The following is a 13,142-nucleotide window of genomic DNA, read 5'->3' on the forward strand; positions in this document are numbered from 1 at the left end:
GCAGGCACCTGCAAGGCAACTTCTTACACGAGGGAAGTTGTTTATTTGCTCGCTGGCTGTTCCCCTCGTCGGTGCCCCCGCGGGCCGGGCTGCCCGGGTCAGCGGCGGGGGGCGCGGGGTGGCCGTGGCATCCCCGTGTGTACCGAGGCCTCGTCCTCGGAGGGCTTCGGCGGAGCTGGGGCCAGAGAGAGATCACCCGACACTGCTGCTGTCGGACTGCCACCCTTGTAGGGAAGCCAGGAGAAGAGAATACTCAGCTTTGAGTGTTTTTTATTTTTTAGTTTCCCTCGAGCGACTGTTGGCTCTCCTCGCGGGACGCGCGTGCACGGTTCTTTGGCAACCCACGGGCGACACCCGCGTCCCCATCACCGTCCGGCGGTTGTCGCCTGTCGCCCAGGAGCCCCGGGGGCCGCAGCCCTCTCCCCAGGCAAGGGGCTGGCCGGCGGCCGGGGCGCACAGCCCTGCCCGCTACGCGCGGAGCGGGAGCAGCTCGCCCTCGCCCCGGAGGCTGCAGGAGGATGGGCGGCCGGGCCAGCGCTGCCCCGGAGGCTGCAGGAGGATGGGCGGCAGGGCCAGCACTGCCCCGGAGGCTGCAGGAGGATGGGAGGCAGGGCCAGCACTGCCCCGGAGGCTGCAGGAGGATGGGCGGCAGGGCCAGCGCTGCCCCGGAGGCTGCAGGAGGATGGGCGGCCGGGGCAGCACCGCCTGCCTCGCCCTGCAACTCTCTCCCCCTCCCCGCTGCCGGCCCGGGGGTCCCCGCCTGGAGGGGCTGCGCCCCGAGGGAGCGGCCCGGCTCAGCCCCCCGGTTCGCCGCCGAGGTGCGCAGGGGTGCCGCGTCTCAGCGGCGTGTGGCCCCTGCGCCGTGGGCACTGGCGCTGCCGACATCTGCCAGACATGGGCTCTGACAGGGAGGTGGAGATCCTCTGGAAGTCGTCAAGCTGCTTTGAATTGGCATCTAGGTTTGCCTTTTTGTGAAAACAGATCGTCTTCCCTCTGTTTCTACACCCTCTCTTTTCTTTTTTGATTCCTATGTAATGTTGAGGTTACCTGCAATTACTTCACCAAGTAATCAAAACTGTGGACATTAGGTTTGACAATAATTGTCACTATGTGCAAGCAAGAAATCAGATAACCAGTCTCCCATGGAAAGAGCTGTCCATGCAACTGGTGAATCAAGTGCAAAGTCCTTGTTTGGCTAGGGCTGGGGTTGGCCCTGCCAGCATGGTTCAGCCCCATACTGGAGATCCTGCTGTGTAATGGGGAGAGGCGCTCACACTTCTGGATGATCTCATGGCTGCTAGGGAATGGGAGAACACACAAGGTGCAAAAGGTCCTACTTATAGAAGTGATAGCTTCATTACTTGGCAATCCTGCATCTGGAAAGAACCAGTGAACTCCACTCAAGAGAAAGCATTTTGTTTAGGGGCTTAACCCTCAGCTGTATATAGTTCATCTCATGGTGCCAGCTTTTGCTGTGAGTTAGTTTACTCTTGCACTCTGAGCGAGGCTAGGCTAGGTTAGCAAGTTTCCAGTCTTTTCATAGCTCCTAATGCACTCTGCCTCTGTGCATGCTTGGTCCATGTCCTGCTCCTCAGGTGCAGAGGTGTTCCTTACCTCAATGACACTGCTTGTTCCAGCTGTACTCCACATCCGTGTCTTCCTTCCTAATGGAAGCACCACGCTCCTCTGTTTGCTCACCTGCCACGAACAGTGGCATCAGCAGGGGGGAGATGATAACATGATAACATGATAGGTGATAACATGATAACATGATAGGTCTTGGGACTCCATGTCGATATGGTCCTTCACAGAAGAAGCCATTCTTGTAACTATGAGTCTCTTGTATTGTTGGGTAGATTCAGAGTCAAAATCCCAGAGTGCTCAAAGAGGTGCTGTTTGTGCTGCAGGAGATGATGTTCTTCTCATTCTGTGAGATATGGTAATACGCCCACAAAGCCAAACTTTGATCCTAAAATCTCTAAAACTTTGATCTTTGTCATAGGAATTTGTCAAGTATCTCTGTGGTGGAAGACAGGACTTCCAGGTCAGTAGTGCTCCTGAGTGCTGCTATGTGCTTGTAAAATTCCATGTCTGAAGAGGCACAGTTTACTGTAAGTATGTTTTGTGGTGTAATTTCAATATAACATACTCTGTTCTTCATGATTAAAAGCTTTCCAGGAATGTAAACTCTGATATGGATTACTTTTAGATTACTCTTTGTGCAAACTTTTTTGAGTACGGATTGCTTGAAAGTAATTTTCTTATGTTCCTGTCATTTGTAATATCTCCTTTGTTGACTTTTTTCCCCAGATACAAGATTTTAAGCTTATGTTTAGATTTATATGTAGTATAGCTAATGTATTCAGAATTACATTGGGTAAAATGTTTCACTGATTAAAATCAGGTGTAGTTATATAAGTTATAGCCATTTACAGGGGCTGATTTACATCAACAGAAGACCTGATAGAGCTTTTGTCCATCAAATGTGTGTACATGGCAAAACTTAAGACTGTTCACTGCGTGTTTGTACAAGGTGAGTCCCCCCAAGACAGCAGATGGAAGTTTGCAGTTTTCCCAGTGACAGCTATCTTCTCAGCCACCTCACTATTGAGACAGAATATGTTGCTCTTTAAATGACAGCCTGTCAGAATGAGAACAGAGTGCTAAAATTAATTTCAGTGGGATTTAGGTAATCATGAATCAGTGGGGAGGTGTACATTAAATTGCTTGTGACCAAGGTGTTCTAAATAGCTAAATAGGTAGATTAGTGACTGGCACAAATAAAGGCAGAAAATACAAGGACTTTTTCTGCAATGACATGTCTAATGCTGAAAAATGTCTAGCCCCTCCTCTCCAGTCTTAGTAAAAACTAAAACCAAACAAGTGTAAAAACTTTTGCTCAGCATGGCTTTACAGAGGTGAAGTTACACTTAATCCACCCAATAATCTTCTATGATGAAGTGACTGGCTTGGTGGATAAGGAAAGAGCAGTGGATACTCTGAAGAAGAGAAGGCTTCAGGGTGACCTTATTACAGCTTTTCTGTACCAGAAAAGAAACTAACAGGAAAATGGAGAGGGACTTTTTACAGGGGCACATAGTGACAGTACATGGGGTAGAGGCTTTAAACTGAAATAAAGTAGGTTTACATTAGTTATTTGAAAGAAATTCTTTACTGTGACGTTGGCACTGGAACAGGCTGCTCAGAGAATTTGTGGATGCCTCATCCCTGGAAGTGTTGAAGGCCGGATTGGATGAGGCTCTGAGCAACTTGGTCTAGTGGGAGGTGTCCCTGACCACAGCAGGAGGGTTGGAACAAGGTGATCTTTAAGATCCCCAAGCTATTCTATGATTCTGTGGTCTGCTTGGCTTTTGATATTGTCTCCTGTAACATCCTTGAAGAGAAGCCAATGACGTGCAGGCTGGATGAGCAGAACTTAAACTGGCTGAATTGCCCAGTTCAGAGAGGGATGATCTGTGGCACAAAATCTAGTGTCTAGAACTCCTGGAGTACCCTGGGGTTCAGAATTTGGTCTAGGCATGTTTAACATCCTCATTAATGATCTGGAACGTACCCTCAGCAAGTTCACAGATGACACGAAACTGTGAGGAGCAGCTGATACACCAGAGAACCATTCTGATCAGTCAGCCAGAAGGGTCTCAACAGGCTGATGAAATGGGCTGTGAGGAATGACATGAAATTCAGCAAAGGGAAACCAAAGTCCTGCACCTGGGAAGAAACAACCCCCTGCACCAGTACCTGCTGGAGGTTTGACTGGAAAGCTGCTCTGTGGAGAGAGGCCTGGGCGTCCTTGTGGACATCAAGCTGAACATGAGCCAGCTGTGTGCCCCCAGAAGGCCAGTGGTGTCTTGGGGGTCATTGGGAGGATTATTGCCAGCAAGTTGTGGGAGGTGACCCTGCCCCTTGACTCAGCACTGGGGGAGTCCACATCTGGAGTTGTGGATCCAGTTCTGGGCTCTTTAGTACAAGAGAGAGATGGCCACACTGAAGGGGCTCCAGGAAAGGGCCATGAGGATGATCAGGGGATTGGAGCACCTCATGTAGGAGGAGAGGTTGAAGGAGCTGGCAGTGCTCAGCATAAGGAAGAAAAGGCTCAGGAAAAGTTTACTACTGTGTTCAAATACCTGAAAGAAGGGTGTAAAGAAGTTGGAGCCAGGCTGTTTTCAGTGGTTCTTAGTCATGGGAACAGAGGCAATATGCACAAACGAAAACACAGGAGTTTCTGTCTGTAGTAGAAAACAACTTTTCTGCTGTGAGGATGGTTAATCACTGACACAAGTTGCCCACAGGTTTTGTGGGGTCTGGATGTGGTCCTGGGCAGCTGCCTCTAGGTGGCCGTGCTTGAGCAGGGAGGCTGGACCAGATGACCTCCAGAGATGTCTGCCAACCTCAACCAAGTTCTGTGCACTTCCTGTGTGAACATTTAGTTTTGGTGTAATTCAGCCCCACTTTGGTTTGGCATAGAAGAAATGTATTTTTTCTTACTCTACACAGCAGCTTGAGCTCTTTTACTCTGTTCTCAACAGGACAATTAATTTAGATTCAGGGTTTCTACACCTGTGTCAAGCAGAATAAATGGGAGGGAAGCATAGTCTTTCTGTTAATTGTACTTCACTACGTGTTGTATTGCAACTTGGCCCATTAAAGACTCATTAACATCCATTATACTTATGACTGCTTTGTAAACAATGCTAATTCAATAGGACTTCAGAGCTTAATTCCCTCTAGAGTCCTTTGTAACTCCTAGTCATTACTTTCTTTCTAGTTGAAGTGGAAAAGGGGACCCCTGTGAGAGATTTATCGACTCTGCAAAGCCTATTAATTTAGTAATGCCATAGTTCAAGCATCTTATTATTATGAACCCTCAGTACTGAGCTTATTGAGTGGACTGGGGACTTATAGGACTTTTCAGCAAAGCAGTATTCTTTGGTTCAGCCCACCTTTGCTCTGATTCCCCAGAGATTGAGTGGACCAAACACTAGTCCCTGCTACATTGGCTTCTAGAGAATTATTTCTGAAATGTGCCCTTGTTGCTAAATCAGAGAATTAGGATGCTGCATTATGCACAGGCTGTGCCAAGCTTTTTAGGTTTAAGGTTGCCCTGTATAACAAGGAGGTGATATCAATGGTCCTGCATGCTGCACTGGTGGCTGGCTTTTGTGAGGTTAATCCAGTGTTAGCATATGGCAAGCAGCATCAGTCTGAAATCTCAGAGACTTTGTGAAGGCAGATAATATAAAGTTTATACTGTGAAATAAAAAAAGAGAGAGGGACTGATGCCTCAGTGTTCCTGCAGAGTCTGCCTGCCTTCTAGACAAGAACTGCAGTTCCATCCACTTCCTTTTGCAGCTTCATTATTGCTGTGCAGGTGGGGTGGCCAGCTCCTGCTGGCTCTCTGTCATGGATGCTGAGTGGTCTCTGTGGCTGAAGGCTGACTCTGCATTTGTTTCTCTGTATCCCATAGCAGCTTTGAGTTATCTAGAGGCTTGCTTGTCTCCTTTATAAAAAGAGAGGAGAGATTGATACAGCCAGGAAGGGAGGAAGATGCAGCTTGGAGGGCCTGTTCTGTCTCCTGCTGGAAAAAGGTACATTTCAAGAGTTAAAGGCTTTCCATTGCAATCTGACTTTTTGTTCTGTGAAAGTCTTACCCTTCTGACTGAGCACTGAAAAATGTTCTGCTTCTGGAAAGTTTAGGTTGCTTTTCTTCAAGTAAAGTTCTTTGTCTTGCACACTGCCAATAGCCCTCGCCTCTTTCTGAACTCCAAAAGGTTACAATAACATGTGAAGATCCCACAAATTCCTCAAAAATAAGTATGACATTTGCTTGCATGTCCTGGCTTTAAAATGACCACTTCTTGCATAAGTACACCTTTGGTGATAGCAGAGGGATATCTCTTCTGCTAGACAAACAAAACGTGACTGTTAAATGCAAACACTTTCTTTAAAAGCTGTCAAAGTATTCTGGGCAAGCATCATCCCCTGCTCGCCCTGTTCTTTGACTCTTTCTTAGTGCATGTCTATCTAATGTCTGAGAGAGAATAACATACCTTGTAGGGACATTCTTCTGCCAAAACTGTGTATATCTGACACAGGGATAGCAGATGGTGACCAAACATTTTTGCAACTCTCCCTTTCTGGGTAAAATTAAGAGCATATTGAAATCCTAGCATTCATAAGTCATGAGCCCCCAAACTCTTAAGATAAGTGAAAAGTCAGGAACTTAAAATTGTCAGCAATAACAACAAGCTGGTTAGTTAGAAGGTTGGTTATTTCTGCATTATGCATAACCATTAGAATAGAAAAGTAATTTTTATGAAATCCTTGATCCTGAAATGGAAATGTAAAGCACAACTATAATTAGATTTTCTAAGTGAAAACATAACAGTTTTAGGAATACTAGAAAGTGTATTCAGTGCTAGATATGGTGCCACCCATTTTTCATTTAATCTGGCTCATTTTTAAATTAATTATAGCAGACAGGGAAGAAGTACCCATGTCCCCTCTGGCTTTAGTGCCATGTCCATTTTGATGGAAAGCTACTTTACATGTCATGAGCGTGTATAACCATCTTGTGCATGGTCTGAGGTCCCATTCTTCCTTCACATTCATATCCCACCCTCTTGATGGCACAGATAGGAGTGTGTCTGGGCACCCAGCCTGTTGGGGTGCTTTGAACATTAGTTACTGCTTTTTCTAATAAATTTGGTTTGGTTTTGGGGCAGGGGAAAATAGAACATGAAAGTGTCAATGCTAGAAAGGAGAACTGGGAAGAGTTTCTCAGTGACAAGCATTGGAATCACTTACTCCATTCTACTGATTTAGCATTGTTTCACCCAATATACGTTTCACCCCCCAATGTACATGAAAATACCACATAAATGGCAGTGATATACAGGGCACTAACTTCTGCACTGTTACATGAATATGTGAAGATCCATATAAAATGCTGATTGGAATGTCACTGTGCCCCATGGCACATGGGGGCTGACAAGCTAGGAGGGAGTGGAGAATAAGCCCCACAGTTTGGTCCCGGCATTTGCAAGGTGGGAACATCCAAATTCTTCTTCCCCAGCCCATCTTGTGGTGCTGAAGATAGGCACCATTAGATAAAGCAACGACATTGCCTGTATTGCTTGTCACCACGCACTTTTAGAAAATAGCTTGATGTCGAACAGCGTTAACCCTCGTGGCAAACAGGCAGGGTTTTCCTCCATCTCACCAGCATCGTCACCGGGAGGAGGATGCTCCGCTCGCTCCCCTGTGGAATCCCACAAAGATTTGTGGAAAACTGGGGGAGCATTAGGGGTTGGCTACTGCCCTCTAGTGATCGTCACCAGCGCCTGAGGTCTCTAACTCGCCTTTTATTTTCTAATCAAATTGCTAAAAATAAACTTGGTGCGTGTTCAGATGCATGAAATTCAGTATTATGAAACAGTGCGTGATTCATCAGATCTCAGAATTTACACCAGATGATGAAATGTTGCTAGCATGGACACCAGCTGATACAGCTCTAAAAATACAGTTAATGCAATCCAAGAATGTTGTTAGGCATTTATATTATCACCTAAGTTAATATTTCCCAATTCTTAAGAAACTGATATACCTTGGTTAGACTAAGCTTATTAATAGAATTTTTGCCTAAATAAAAACATTGCTGCATTTTAAATACAGTCTTTCAATAATAAGCAAGTCACCCTTCTTTCAAAGAAACCCTCAACATAATCAAACAATGACTATGGGAAGCTTTATAAAACATAAATTATTGAGAAACAGAGTATATGGTTCAAGTCATGGTTTAGCTGAATTTGTGAGTAGCACTAGACATCTCTCTCCATTTTTCTTTTCTTTTTTTCCCTCTGTGCTAAAATGATCCAATATCTGCTAGTTAAGAAGTAGGATGATGTGTGGCTCTTTGCTCTAGTTATTGATGCAAAGTGCTCAGCTCCCCGATTAAGTTCTCAGCAAATGTTACCTGATGGAAGGGCTGCTTGAGCAGAATTCTGATGCTGGCATTAGAGGGCAGCCTTGAGGATTTATTTGATTTTTTTAAAAAATATATCAGTCTGGCTAGGATCTAATTTAAAGCAGCTTGAGGCTATTTTTGCTCTAAAGGCAGAACAGTCATTTAAAACCCCCTGTGTCATTAAGTCCAGCACCCAGCTGTGCTGCTCACTGCTGAACATCAGCCAGCCGGGTTGGGAGCAGCCTGAGTGCTCTGCAGGTGCAACAGCTGCAATTTCCAGATCCTCAGAGCAACAAGTGTGGATCTGATTGGCCTGTGCATGAAACACACCAGGCAAGGGAGTCACCTTTGCTTTTATCCTACAGGAGTAATTGAGTGGTCCACAGCTCTGACTTCTTCTCAGGCCATGCCTTTTGGCCTCTTGCTTCCAGGCCCATGAGCACTGCTTACCATCATCTGCAGGTACCACGTCTTCTCATTTCGTTGCTTATCCTTCAGACTTATGTAGGGCAAAGGTTACAAAAGTTCTTGGCATCTGCCATATCATGTAGGAGGAAAGCTGCATCAGCAGAGAGTCTCTTGTGTAATCTACTGATATTTTTGGAGATATGTTTGGGTAATAAGATGTTCACTTTGTCTGCTGGTCAGGCTGCCTTCTATACAGAAAAAATTGTGTGTTGTACAAAGATGTCCTTAAGGAAGCTTTATAAAATAAAACCTTACAAAGGCATGAGAACAATTTACAAAGCCCAGATTTATATTACTTATAAGGAAAGGTTCTGGAGCAAATAATCTTCAATTAACATCGGACTGTCAGAAGATAATGATTCATCCATCAGCTGAGGGCAGGGAAAGGTTAAAAAAATGTGTGGAAAAAATTATGAGCTAGAGGAGAACGTATTTCAGATCATGAATCACCTCTGCATAAACCATGTTGATAGCTATCTGTTTCTTGATGGTTGTTCCAAATTCAGCAGTCACTTGTCTTGAAATGATCTTGAATGGTCCTAAAAATAGCTTGATACTGGAGATGCCAATTTTTCCAGTAATTTCCCCAAAATGACAGCAGAATTATTGGTTATGTAAAACAATACTCTGTCTTCATCTCTATGGGAAGATGATGTTTGTCTGCTGCAATACACTACTTTCCAAAACAGCATCCTCTCAATTCCTATGGGTTTCGTTGTGTCCTAGATACCTTTGAAGATAACCCCATTTATGGCTGACAACTGCAAAGGCAGGAAAGTCTCATGTTCCCTGAGCTGGTACCAGGGCCATTCAAAAAGGTGAACAGGGATCTCACCAGGTTCTTTGCTAACAGATTTTTCCAGGTAGTGAGATAAACCAGAAAATTTTTAGGGTAGCTTCATGTTCTCTAAAAACTAGCTAAACTTGAGTCAGGCCGATTTTTGCCCCTTGGTCTCCTGAAAACCTTTTTCCCCTGCTGCTGCATACATCTATGCAGAAGAAGCTTGCTAGGAGTTTTTCCCACTCTTATCAGAGTCATACTGATTCCAGAAAAGGCTAGGAATTTGGAAAGACTTGATTTCCACTAAAATCAGCCTACAGCAATGCCTTTTGATACTAGATACAGAGGAATCTCTTAAGTATCATTAGGAGTTCAGCATTTGAAATGTGAAAATCCTGACCATCTCATATGGTTCATTGCTCCAGGTGCATCAGTCAGCTTGCAGTAAGCGTGCTCGGAAAACAGCCAGAAAGTCCACAGGAGAATGGTTCCAAATCTTTGAAAACTTAATAAACAGCAGCTCAATGAAGCAATAGACTCTGCTGCTGCTTGAGCACATCCCACTCTGCTGTTTCAGTGGAGGCACTTGCAGATGTTTGGCCTACAAGTCAAACTTACATGACTAATATCTTACAGCATAGAAGCACAGAATATCCTGAGCTGGAAGGGACCCACAATAATCATCAAGTCCAGCTCCTGATATTGCACAGGACACTGCAAGAGTCACATCAGGTGCCTCTTGAGAGGCACTGAGAGTGCTGGTCCAAACATTTCTTGAACTCTGTCAGGTTGGTGCTGTGACCACTTCCCTGGGAAGCCTGTTCCAGTGCCCAACTACCCTTTGGGTGAAGATCGTTTTCCTCATATCCCACCTAAACCTCCCCTGACACAGCTTCAGGCCATTCCCTCAGGTCCTGTCACTGGTCACCACAGAGAAGACATCAGTGCCTGCCCCTCCTCTTTCCCTCATGAGGAAGTTGAGACCACAATGAGGTCTCCCCTCAGTCTTCTCCAGGAGGAACAGACCAAGTGACCTCAGCTGCTTCTCATACGGCTTTCCCTCAAGGCCCTTCACCATCTTCCTTGCCCTCCCTTGGATGCTCTCTAACAGCCTTATCTCGTTCTTACATTGTGGCACCCAAACTGCCCCCAGCCCTGGAGGTGAGGCTGCTCCAGATCAGAGCAGGACAATCCCTCCCTTGCCTGCCTGGCCATGCTGGGCCTGGTGCACCCCAGGATGCAGTTGCCCCTCCTGGCTGCCAGGGCACTGCTGACTCATGTTCAACCTGCCATCAACCAGCACCCCCTGGTCCCTTCCCATGGCACTGCTTTCCAGCATTCTCATTTCCCAGTCTGTATTTTCAGGGTTTCTCTGTCCCAGGTGCAGAATTCAGCACTTTTCCGTGTTGAACTCCATGTACTTGGTGATTTCCCAGCTCTCTAATTGGCTGAGGTCTCTCTACAGGGCCTGTCTGATTTTGAGGGAGTCAACAGCTCCCTAGTTAGTATTATCAGCAAATTTAGACTACCTCTCAATCTTGTATTCAAGTTGTTTATCAAGATAGTGAGGAGAACTGGCCCTAAAATGGAATCCTGTGGAACCCTACTAGCGACTGATCACCAGCCAGAATATGTGCTGTCACCTAAAACCACACAGTGGAAGAAGAAAAATAATTCACCCCAGGGAACAGCATCTCAGTAGCTTTCTCCAATGTTATAACTGGCCTCCTCCCTTTGGAGATGGTGGTCTGCAGAGCCCTATCTTTCTTCAGGCTGTCCTTCCTTCTGACCTGCTCCTGGTTGCCAACACGCAGCTCCTGGGAAGAGAGAACCCTATGCATATTAGCAAGTGATAATAAGTGACTTTAATCCCTGCACCTGAACTGTCACAAGTTATTCTGTCTGTCTGGTTTGATACCTGGCAATCCCATGTGAAACAACCCGTGTGGGGACAGAGTCCTGTCCCAGCAGATCTGACTCAGGGGCTGGGCTGGGTTGCACAAGGGAGGCCCAGGGAAGCTGCCAGCAGCCTGCCCCACTGCTCTGCTCAGCTAACTGAATAACAAGGGAGGAGGATGATGAAAGATAAAAATTAAAGCTGGGGGAGTAACTGGTGTTTAAACATTGGAAGTTTTTCTCTGGTGTCTGTTGCTCAGGCCTGCATAAAGCTGTTTGTATGCAAATAGTGGACTTGCCCATGCTAACAGCTGCTCAGAATCTCTTAGCACAAAGCCCCAATCTGAGGAAACTACCACAACACTGCAGGTCAGCAGGAAGGAAATACAGCCTTTTATTAATGAGGCATCCAGGAGAATTTTGACAACCATTTAATATTGATGTAATAAATAATGTTTAGCACCACTGACATAATACATAGCATACTCAGTGGCAGTTGGATAATAGATAGACTGGGAGAAAAGATCATCAAGATTATAAAGTTTATTTTCCCAGATTTTTTCTGTCATCTTTCATTACTTCTTTTTCTCTCTTTTGTGCTTTGGAATCCCTTCCTCTACTGTCCATCTGTTTCCGTGTGGCCAGGATATACACAGTCAGTCTTCTGCATATTGCTATTTCCTCTTACCAGTGTTTTTGTGGCAGTGAAAGCCACAGCCTCCCCCATTTGTGTTGGACCTGTGATCAAAAACCTACAGGAAACATGTAATTGCTTGACAATTTGAGATGAAGATTGTCCAAAGATAATCTCACAGACACAGGTTATTAATTCAGCACGTGTGCAGGTTGTTTAGAGTATGTTATGCTCTATCTGTCTGAAAGAGTTTGGTTTGAAATAATTAGAGGGGAAAAGTGGCTGTCTTGCTCTGATGGTACTCAAGGGCAAATGTGCAGTGAGGAGCACTGCCAAGCAGCACACACAGCGCTGCAAGAAATGCATTTCAGTACATTTGTTGTATAAAACAAAAACACCACTTATGGCTTTGATCCTGTTCTTCATACTGCTAAACTAAACAGATTTACCTAAAATCAGAAGGGGCACGTGAAGTGATGTTGCTATGGTCTGCCTTTTTGAGATATATCAGTGGCATGCATCAGCAGATTGTTCTCATAAACCTTCAAACTGGCTTGAAAGCTAAAAGCACTAATAAATCTGGAAGTGAAATTAGGTGAGTACACGTTTTTTTTGTTGCTTTTTTTTTCGGTACCTCCATATTTTAAAAAAGTATCTTTATTTAAAATGTCATATTAGCCAGATGAAATTGCTCTGCAGGATGGGAAGGAGACTGCCAAGAAATATGTTGATGAACTAATAGACTGATGAACATGAGGGGCTGTTTGAACACTAAGGGGCTGTTTTAATATTAATTTTAGATTCCCATCAAGGTAAGAAGTCTGAGCTCTTGACCATTGTGACAGAAATGAGTCCTCTTGACCATTGTGACAGAAATGGGGGACATTCTTGACAAGTTGGTCAAGAATGTATATGAGATGCTGGATGCACACAACTGTGCCTGATGGCACTGGGAACAGGATTGTTTAATTCTGAAGTACAAGGATGCTATTTTTATTAAGCAATGATTTTTATCCACAGCTTTGTAAGCCCGTGCATTGCAAGTTCTGTTACTTGGATCCTCACCTAACATTGGCTTATAGATATTTTCCTTTATATATGGTAAACACAAATGATACCATATGTGTAGACTACTTACACTAACCAAGTCATTTTGCCACAGATGTCAGCACTAGAGCCTTTAGGCACAGTTTCTGGTCTTTATTTACTTATTTCTTCCTCTTTCTGTGTGAGCTGGCCTTGCTACTGCTTGCATCTCAAACCATTCCCATTCTGTGGTGGAGGAGGTCTTGGAAGTCACCCTAGTTATGGCAATGTAAGTGTTTGGGGTATTGTTATATTATTATTTTAGGCCTTCTCCCTTTGGCAGTGTTGCCTGG

At 45.0% G+C, this 13,142-nt stretch overlaps 1 long non-coding RNA gene across 1 annotated transcript in view; it reads left to right on the forward strand.

The window, feature by feature from the left end:
* The window catches only part of LOC134418176 (uncharacterized), a 51,172-nt gene that overhangs the window by 4,058 nt on the left and 33,972 nt on the right, over positions 1 to 13,142 (forward strand). The window contains exon 2 of the long non-coding RNA XR_010027731.1: positions 2,003 to 2,111. This is a non-coding gene — a long non-coding RNA (uncharacterized LOC134418176). The remainder of the gene's footprint in view (positions 1 to 2,002; positions 2,112 to 13,142) is intronic.

This window comes from Melospiza melodia, chromosome 5 (assembly GCF_035770615.1).
Source record: "Melospiza melodia melodia isolate bMelMel2 chromosome 5, bMelMel2.pri, whole genome shotgun sequence".
Taxonomy (NCBI): Eukaryota; Metazoa; Chordata; class Aves; order Passeriformes; family Passerellidae; genus Melospiza; species Melospiza melodia.